Raw genomic sequence first — 10,354 nt, 5'->3', positions numbered from 1 at the left:
GCACTGAGTCATTATTTATGTTCATTTGAATATCACAAGTTTCTCATGCTGTTTCTCTTACCCACCACCATGAATTCAGTTTCGTTCTCGTTTAATTTTAGTTGTTTAAATGTCATCCATTCTCTAACACTCTTAAGGATTCGGTTTAGAGTTTCAGTAGTGTCATCTACATCATTTATGGGGAAGTAAAACTGTGTGTCATCCGCAAATAGTTTGAACTTCACACCATGTGTTTATAGTATTTTCGATAGACCATTGGTATATATGCAGAATAAGGATTGGGCCAAGTACACTTCCCTGAGGTAACCCTCTGTTTAAGGGTTCATATGATGAATAAGAGTTTCCAATTTGTACACAGTAATTTCTACCAACTAAGTAGTCTTTCGAGTATTCGAAAGCTTGATCTTCAACGCCGATGGGCCGTAGATCATTTAGTAGTAGTTCATGCACAACTGAGTCAAAAGCAGCACTGAGATCGAGCAATATTGAAATACCACGTTTATTTTCATCCATCATTTCCAGCGTATCATTTACAAAAGAGCAGATGACTGTCTTCGTAGAGTATAGTTTTCGGTAAACAGATTGGTTGTCAGGCAAAGCTTCTATTACTTCTATGTGACAGAGTGGTTGTTCAAGAATATGTATTTTAGTACTTTTGAAACAAATGAGAGATTCGAAATAGGTCTATATGAGCTTAATTCCTGGTAGTCCAGACCATTTTTCAGAACTGGTGTGAGTATAGCCATTTTCTCACATTTGGGAAACTTACATTCATCAATGTTTGCATTTGCTATTCTCATTATTATTTCGGAAGACTAGAAAAGTTTCTCTCTCCAATTACTTCAGATATTAGCATAGGATCGATCGCGCAGTTTGTTTTCTTTGCTCTTTTGATAATCCTGTTGATGTCTGTTATCTTGTTAAATCTTATTAATTTTGTTTGTGTACCTGGTGTATCATTAATCTGATGTTGAGTGTTTACAAAATGACCTGGTTATATTTTCAATTTTGTTTTTAATTAATACTAGAAAATTTTTTGCTAGTTCCTGGTCGCTGTAGCTTATCCATTAATCAGGTAGCTTCTTTTGTTTTACATTTCACATTATACCATTTAGGAGACAATATAACTTATTGATGTCTTGCTGCTTCGAGGATATTTCTCTTATAGTATTTACTTTTTTCCTTCTTAGTAGGTAGTTATATTGACACGCAGCAGTTTTATATTCAACCCAAATACTTTCAGTTTTTAACCTATTCCACTTTCTATCTTTGCGTCTTCTTTCCCTCTTTTTTACTAGTTTCTCCATCAAACCAAGGAGATTGGTCTTTCACAGTTGTAGTCTTTTCCATCGGTGGGCACATGGTATCATATTCACTTTTACTCACTTTATTATAAGTGGTCGTAAGACAGTTAACAAACATAGCTCCCAAACAGATGTTGGTCATCATGATCACAGGGAATGTTGATAGCATCATATATTTTCTTTGTAACTTCTTCAATAAAAACGGTAGGAGAAAAATTTGATTTATGTCTGAAGTTTATTTTCTTTACTAATGCATGTTTCTGTAGAGATAAACTAAACGTAATAAGTTTGTGTACTGGGGAGATAGTACATTTATCTTCAACTTTTATATTAGATACAATATTGTTCATGGCATCACTTAAAACTAAGTCCAACGTATGCCCAGTTAAAGTAGTTGTATAGTCGACATTATTCACTAGTCGATATGATTCTAGTAACTCCCTAAATGCCAAAGTGTCAGGATTTGATGCGTCATCCATCCAAAAATTGAAGTCTCCACAGATAACTAATTCGTTTTTCTCCATGATAATCATCTCAATGCGAACACCGAATTCTTCAATAAAGATACTCGTGTTTGTTCTAGGAGGATTGCAGATTGTTACAAAGGATATTTTTTTTTCTTTTTTTTTTTTGCGTAAAGTTTATTTCTATATATTCAAAGCTTGTTACACTAGTTTTTTTTTTTCAGCATTTTGAGATTTAATAACTTTTATGAATAAAGAGTCCGACACACTCACCAGACCTACCCTCTCTCGGTATGTGAAAGAAGGCATGTGTGGGTGGCGTCATTTCAGTGATCTTTGCCTTGTCCAACCATGTTTCAGGTAATGCTGGTATGTCCAAATATACAGATTGTATATTTACAAAGCCACAGTTTATGACATCCCTAGTAACCATGATCAGTATTTTCTGCTAGTCTTCTCAATTCCAAGTCATAAGCTTTGCAGTCTCTAGAATTTACTGTATGGTCACTTGGTCTGTTTAACTTTGTGCAGTTAATACACTTTGACATTTGCGAATTACACTCCTTGGTGGAATGTTTTCCTGAATATTTCCCCGCAGACTTTATCATCAGAGACTTGCAATCTTTTTCAAGATGTCCATAACTCTGACAGGGGTAGCAAGTGATCACGTGGTACACTTTGTACACATTACATATCATTATTGTTGGTTTTAGTTTTCCGATTTTTCTCGTTTCAGCGTCATCCACCAATGTCTGAATTTTGTTTACCGCCTCTTATCTGATCATTTTGTTTGCAAAGTTTACAACATTTCCATTCGTAGTTGACCTCGTGTTAAGTATAGGAATGTCTTCAAGTGCTTCTTCAACCTCGCATTTTCTTTCAGTAATTTTAGTTGTTGTATTAGTTGATTCCATTACCAACATATTTTTTTCCTTAGCTTTGTCAGCAATCCCGGTTTCTCCGGTTTTGGGTCTATATATGTTTGAAGTGTTACCATAATCGATTCCATATTCATGGCAAGAATGTCATTGTATATATATACGTACATATATATACATACTGTATATATATATATATATATATATATATATATATATATATATATATATATATATATATATATATATACATACATATATATATATATATATATATATATATATATATATATATATATATATATATATATATATATATATACAGTATATATATATATATATATATATATATATATATATATATATATATATATATATATGTATGTATATATATGTACGGTATATATATATATATATATATATATATATATATATATATATATATATATATATATATGTGTGTGTGTGTGTGTATATATATAATATGTATATATATATATATGTGTGTGTATATTATTATTATTATTATTATTACTTACTAAGCTACAACCCTAGTTGGAAAAGCAGTATGCTATAAGCCCAGGGGCTCCAACAGGGAAAATAGCTCAGTGCGGAAAGGAAAAAAGGAAAATAAAATATTCTAAGAAGAGTAACAACAATAAATATCTCCTATATAAACTATAAAAACTTTAACAAAACAAGAGGAAGAGATATAAGATAGGAGTGTGTGCTCGAGTGTACCCTCAAGCAAGAGAACTCTAACCCAAGACAGTGAAAGGCCATGGTACAGAGGCTATGGCACTACCCAAGACTAGAGAACAGTGGTTTGATTTTGGAGTGTCCTTCTCCTAGAAGAGCTGCTTACCATAGCTAAAGAGTCTCTTCTACCCTTACCAAGAGGAAAGTGGCACTGAACAAGTACAGTGCAGTAACCCCTTGGGTGATGAAGAATTGTTTGGTAATCTGTGTTGTCAGGTGTATGAGGATAGAGGAGAATATGTAAAGAATATGCCAGACTATTCAGTGTGTATGTAGGCAAAGGGAAAATGAACCGTAACCAGAGAGGAGGAGTGTATATATATATATATATATATATATATATATATATATATATATATATATATATATATATATATATATATATATATATATATATCACCATATGATATGGATCTCTGGTCTGGGCACCAAAAAATATACTATACTATGGCTCGTGACTGGGAACAAAACATATGATATTACACATACTATGACTGGCAAGTTAATCAACTTCTCGAATTCCAAACTCCCTTGTTTACTTTTACCTTAAAACTGTTACACTTTAAAATATTAACACACGAATTTTGAGACCATTAAATAACTCCTAGACAGTATTATATAAAACACTGAATACCCAAAGGTCTCTTAAGTACACTCACAACTAAACTGGGTAATTACTATTAAGTGTTATTTAGATGTATTTAAACTTACTGAGGTTCTTAACAGGAAACAAGCAAAATCTGGTTCCAAATAATGATGATTGGAATAATACACTTTTCACAAAAATAAATATATTCTATATAAATTACCACACTTGGAAAGAATTTATACAATAACAAAATAATTCACTCGAAAAAATTAAGTCTGAACAAAACTGAGATTGAGACAAAAATGTTACGATCTGAAAATTATATAAGAACTTGACTTGAACTTGAACTTATTCTAAGAAAAGAAATAATACAATGAAAATTATACAAAAACCTGAAATAAGTCTGAATAATACAATGATCAATTTGACACTTAATGAATAATAGATAACCAGATCACGTTACAAAATCAATCCTTCATACGGGGCCAATTACAAACACTTTATACAATGGCAACACTCACCTTTATACAATGAATTCAAAATCATCGTTTCATCTTACGTATCTTCTTGAGACACGATTTGCTTTGGAGCACAGAGTCACTTAGGAGAGGACACACTTTAAATGTATTGAACACTTTCAAAACCAATACACTGGGTTACATGTGAGAGGGAGAGGGGAAGAGGGCTGTCTTCAGGCTGCAATCACTATCTCTATCTAGGTAACCTAACCTTGGTGATCGAAGTCTGGTAGCGTGGGGGCTGGGCGAAGTGTCAAGGTTGCCAAGTATTACTCTCCTAAACGCTACTCATGCCGCGCAAGACAGCTGTCACCGTCTGCTATCTCCGCCCACACTTTGTCTCCGAAATAAAAAAAAGATAATATCCTATCACCAGGCTCTTTGCAAAATTTCTAAAGCACACGTTACTGAACATTGTCTTTCAATCATGATGCAATACCTCATAAAATATAAAAGAACGTTACCTAAGCTCTTGGTCATATCTCGCACGAATCCCACAATAATCTCAAATAGCTTACGTAAGATTCTGTCACAAACATACGTGAAATAAAAAGTTAATTCTTAAAACATACGTAAATGTACGCATACTAACTTGAATAAAGAATACAATGAAATTTACGATGAAAGTCTTATGTAATTTACATAAAATACTTACATCTACATGAGAGGAGCTCATTTTACAGGCTGAGTAATTCATCTCTTCAATGCATAAATGAAATATAAATAAAATTAGGAATAAACTATTGTATTTACTCTGCACTAAACCAGCTTCGTAAGGATATATATATATATATATATATATATATATATATATATATATATATATATATATATATATATATATATATATATACATATATATATATATATATATATGTATATATATATATATATATATATATATATATATATATATATATATATATATATATATATATATATATATATATATATATATATATATATATATTATATATATATATTATATATATATAATATATATATATGTATATATATATATATATATATATATATATATATATATATATATATATATATATATATATATATATATATATATATATATATATATATATATATATATATATATATATATATATATATATATATATATACAGAGAGAGAGAGAGAGAGAGAGAGAGAGAGAAAACTGCATTTACATATCTCCATATATTATTTGTTGTCAACACGTGTTTCAAATCGCTCCGTGACCCTTCTTCCGGACTGCATTGGTTTAGGGAATTACATTTTTGCAAGGTAGTTGTTATGTTATAACAGAGAGGCAAGATGAATATAACTGTACTTTATTAAACAGACAACGAGCTTATACATAATCACTTGCGAGCAAGAATGTCAAAAAATCTAAACAAACCAAAACATGGGATAGCAAGCTTACATAGATTGGTCTATTATCAGTGTAAGGAAGAGTGAGCTATATAACAAAAGTAATACCATTGCAGTGTATGAGTGTGTATGAATCATGTGCGGTACATGGCTCCCCCCCTAAAAATAACATGCATGTGAAATAGGGCACCCTTCTTTTGAGAGGTGCATTGTAGGCAAGTCATCTTGCAAGAGACATGCAGGTTTTAAGCGATCTATGGAGACCCATCTTTCTTTGCCACAATGTTAATCACGAAAGCCTTCAGTGTGTGACAGATCACGAGGTAAGGCCACGTATAAGGAGATATTAGCAGTGGCTTGCTGGTGTCATTGCACAGGTAAATGTGTGTTGCCAAGTGCAAGTCTGTTGGTAGGCGTTGTTTCGCTGGGGGATTGTAAGTCTGGCAGCATGGAGTAAATTTTCCCACAACCTGATGTAGACACTGGAGACTGTCAGCGAAGGTTGCAGTTGAAAAGAAATTCGACAGGGATGACCAACAGGCTGCCATACACCATTTCAGCTGCCGAGACATCCAGGGTGTCCTTAGGAGTGGTCCTTAATCCCAGGAGGACCTAGGGAAACTGAGTAAACAAGTTAGAATCATTGCAGAGGGACATCAAAGCTGCTTTGAGGGTGCAATAAAAGTACTTTCAACCATTCCATTGGCCGCATGGTTGTAGGTTGTTATCTGATATAGGGTGATGCCCAGAAGATTCACTAATGATCTTCAAAATTGGAAGGTGAAAGTGGTGCCCCTGTCAGAAATAATATGCTCAGGGTTAACAAATCTCACTATCACCCCTGAGAGTAAGGCAGATGTACATGAGGCAAGCGTTGCAGTTTCCATCAGGCCAACGGGTGGAGCAGTCTGTAACGGTAAACAGGTAATGATGTCCTTGTGATGTTGGTAGGGGACGTAGTATGTTGAAGGGAAGGTGGGAAAAATGACACCGAGGTTGAGGAAAGGTGCCCACTCCTGAATTTGTGTATCAATGTGCTTTTGAAGTTTGGCATGAGGTACAGGCGCGGACCCAATCCTTAGCATCCATAGTAATGCCGTGACAAATGAACTTCACCTTCAGTAGCTGTGCACTTGATCGGCGCGAGGGATGTGAAAGACCACAAATGAACTCATTCATCTGTCAGCACATGGGAATGGGTATGCATGGTAGAGGTTTATCAGTACTGACATCACAGAGGAGGGTGGCGTTGCAACCGTTGAAGGTGATGTCTTCCCAACAGAAGGATGTGCAGGATGTTCTACTCGGGATCTTTTCATTGGGCTTTTGCTAAGGTGTTGTAATCCAATCCCCGGAGAATGGCGGCTGATTTGTTTCTTGTTGAGAGCTAGGTCACAGGGGTGGGGCGTTGAAAAGGTGTCGACGAGTAAGAAAAATTTTGCGTCGACTAACTGTCGATGAGTAGCATCAACTAGGAGGTGGATATGGGAGAGGAAATCTACAGAGAAGATTAGCAATGTGACGTCAGTCAGCACGAGAAACTTTCTATAATATTTGGCATTCCAAAATGATAATGTAAGGGTCTCATATCCATATGTGGCGATCGCAGATCAGTTGACAGCTACCAGGCGGATGTCAGAATGAATATGTCATGCTCTAAAAAGTAGCCTTGGTAGAAGACAACATCAAGCACCCGTGTCTACTAAAAACTGCACGCCCATGCCTACATCATATAAAAAGGAAAGATTAGTGATAGGGGAAGCCTCTGCCACAAGCAATGACACACTTACAAGTTTATTGGCCGCTGACAACCAATTACACATTTCTCAGCTGCAGCCCCCAATCAGGAGTGGTAATAGCCTAACTGTGGCCGATGGGCATCAGTAAGTGGCTGTGCAGTGGTTGGTTGAGGCGTGAGCGAGGGGTGCCACATGTGGGTGGAGAGCGGCTTTGTTGGCGATCTGGCATGTCATGAGGTGGGCTTCTGTTTCCTACCAAATTCACATATGCTTTAGTCGATGTGGAATAATGGTTTTCTTCGTCTGGTGGGAAGGCGTTGTTGGAGGTCTTGAAGGTGGTGAGGATGCTGTCCATATGGGTGTCGACTTTGTTCATCAAGTCCTTCATGGGTAAAATATCATTGAGAATGGCAGCGTTGACAGATTTGGGTAGGCATTGTACCAAAACGGCATGAAGTAAGTTTACATCCTGAGGAGAGCCCTCTGCAGCAAACAATACTGGTTGTTTCCTTGAGGGTGAGCAAAGCCTTTTGGTCCCCAAAAGGTTGTTGAGAGAGTTGAAAAAGCTTTACTATAGGATGGCTTGTAATGGTGAGTACTGCTCCAAGAGATATGATTTGGGGGCATTGTACGTTACTGCGGTGTCCCTTTGTCACAAAGCAAATCGGAGATTTCTGGGAAGTGTGCTCGAGGATTTCCTCAAGGGCATAATCTGCTTTGGTGCTTTACCGAACTTCGCTCTTGATCCGAAAGTAAACCTTAGCGTGCTGGAACCAGTTGAATGCCCCTGTACTGGCGAAGGTGGTAGTTTCACGGAAGTGGTGTGGATAGAAGTGTCATGGCAGCATCATCAAACAGTGAGGCACAGCAGTGAGGGGGGAAGGCGGGAGTGAACTGGTCCTACAGTGGTCACTAATTTTGCAAAGTAGCTGTTAGATTATAAAAAGAGAGGCAAGGTGAATGCAACTGGACTATATTAAACGAACAACGAGCTTATATACAAGTACTTGAGAGATAGATCTTATATATATATATATATATATATATATATATATATATATATATATATATATATATATATATATATATATATATATATATATATATATATATATATATATATATATATATATATATATATATATATATATATATATATATATATATATATATATATATATATATATATATATATATATATATATATATATATATATATATATATATATATATATATATATATATATATATATATATATATATATATATATATATATATATATATATATATATATATATATATATATATATATATATATATATTGTCACCATTCTGCCAGATTGGCATCTTAATTTTGTATATAGTTGTAATCTTCTTTTATTGTGGGAATGTATACAGTCTTTCCTGTACCTGTTTTTAACATCCTTGGCTGTGTCTTTAGTTATCCCGTTTTCAGAGTGCTTTGTTTTCCCCGCCTTCTTTTCAGTTTTCTTCGGACCACTTATTTCATGCATAGTTAGTCTCACCTGGTCCTCTACTGTGATAAGTGTCCTATTGGAGTAGCTGTCTTCTTATTCCTCAGTTTTTGTAATGTATTAATGTTCTTTAATATAAATCTTGAGTGAACCTTAGTGGAATTGGTAACGTGTTTTATATTTGAAATTTAGTATATTAAGGTTATTGATTTTGTTATTTGTGCGGTGCAGGATTGTTTGAGTGTTTTCTGGGTTATTTCGGTAAGAAAGAGATTAACGTAATTATGTAAACTGTTTCATTATTAAAGTGTTAAGTTTTGTTCTGTTTTGAAATTAAACCTTTCATTAATTATTTTATGTGACCTATGGAACTTATTATTCTCTGAACCTTGGCCATAAAGTCGTCACATAAATTGGGGGCCTGTCCGGGATATATCTCTTTTACCATATTGAGGATTCATTCAGTTGAACAATTGTCGCCGCAAATAGTGTTCAATATTTTTAGTTTCACTCAAGATTTATTGTAAACATTCTGAATACCTGTTATTAGGGTTAATTATATATACAGTATGTGCGCGCTGTGAAACCATTTTCGTATTATTGGTTATGGACGGTTTGCTCTTTTGGGTAATGACAACGCAGTAGTATATTTTTTCATTTTCACCCTCACCGAGTCGACGACTCCTCGAGACTCACGAGAGCTATCCGGAAGCTCTTATCCATATTTTGTCCTTATATAATTACAACTACAACTTGTGCAGTCATTTCCCCTGGGTTAGACGATACCAGGATCGCGTAGTTTATACGATAGGTGAGGAATCGTTTAAACCTTTTATTTACTTTATTTTTTCTCTGCGCCGACGTTCAATTTTGTAAGTTGTCATTCAAGTTGTTTGGAGTAAATAACGCTTGTTTAGGACCAACGGGTTATTTCCTTAGTTCCTCCATATCAGCTTGAATCTGGAATGTAAAAATTTTCACTCCCTCGTATTCTTTATTACCTTTTGCTTTCGAATCGGGACTGTCCCTTCTCCCTTTAAACTCTAAAATAATCGTATTACTTGTAATGTTTGTTTAATTTTGTCGGGAAACTATAAAATCGCTAACATTGTAATTTTGTATTGTGGATTGTAATGCAAGTACTTGAATGGCAGCAGGAACGTGTTAATCTATTATAATTGTAAAACAGGAATTCAGTTGTTTACTAAAGGAAGTTTTCTTTAAACTTTAACCATGGCTCAATTTAACGTTCAGAAGTTTGC

Source organism: Palaemon carinicauda, chromosome 40 (assembly GCF_036898095.1).
Source record: "Palaemon carinicauda isolate YSFRI2023 chromosome 40, ASM3689809v2, whole genome shotgun sequence".
Classification (NCBI taxonomy): domain Eukaryota; kingdom Metazoa; phylum Arthropoda; class Malacostraca; order Decapoda; family Palaemonidae; genus Palaemon; species Palaemon carinicauda.
Note: the sequence above shows the minus strand (reverse complement) of the source record.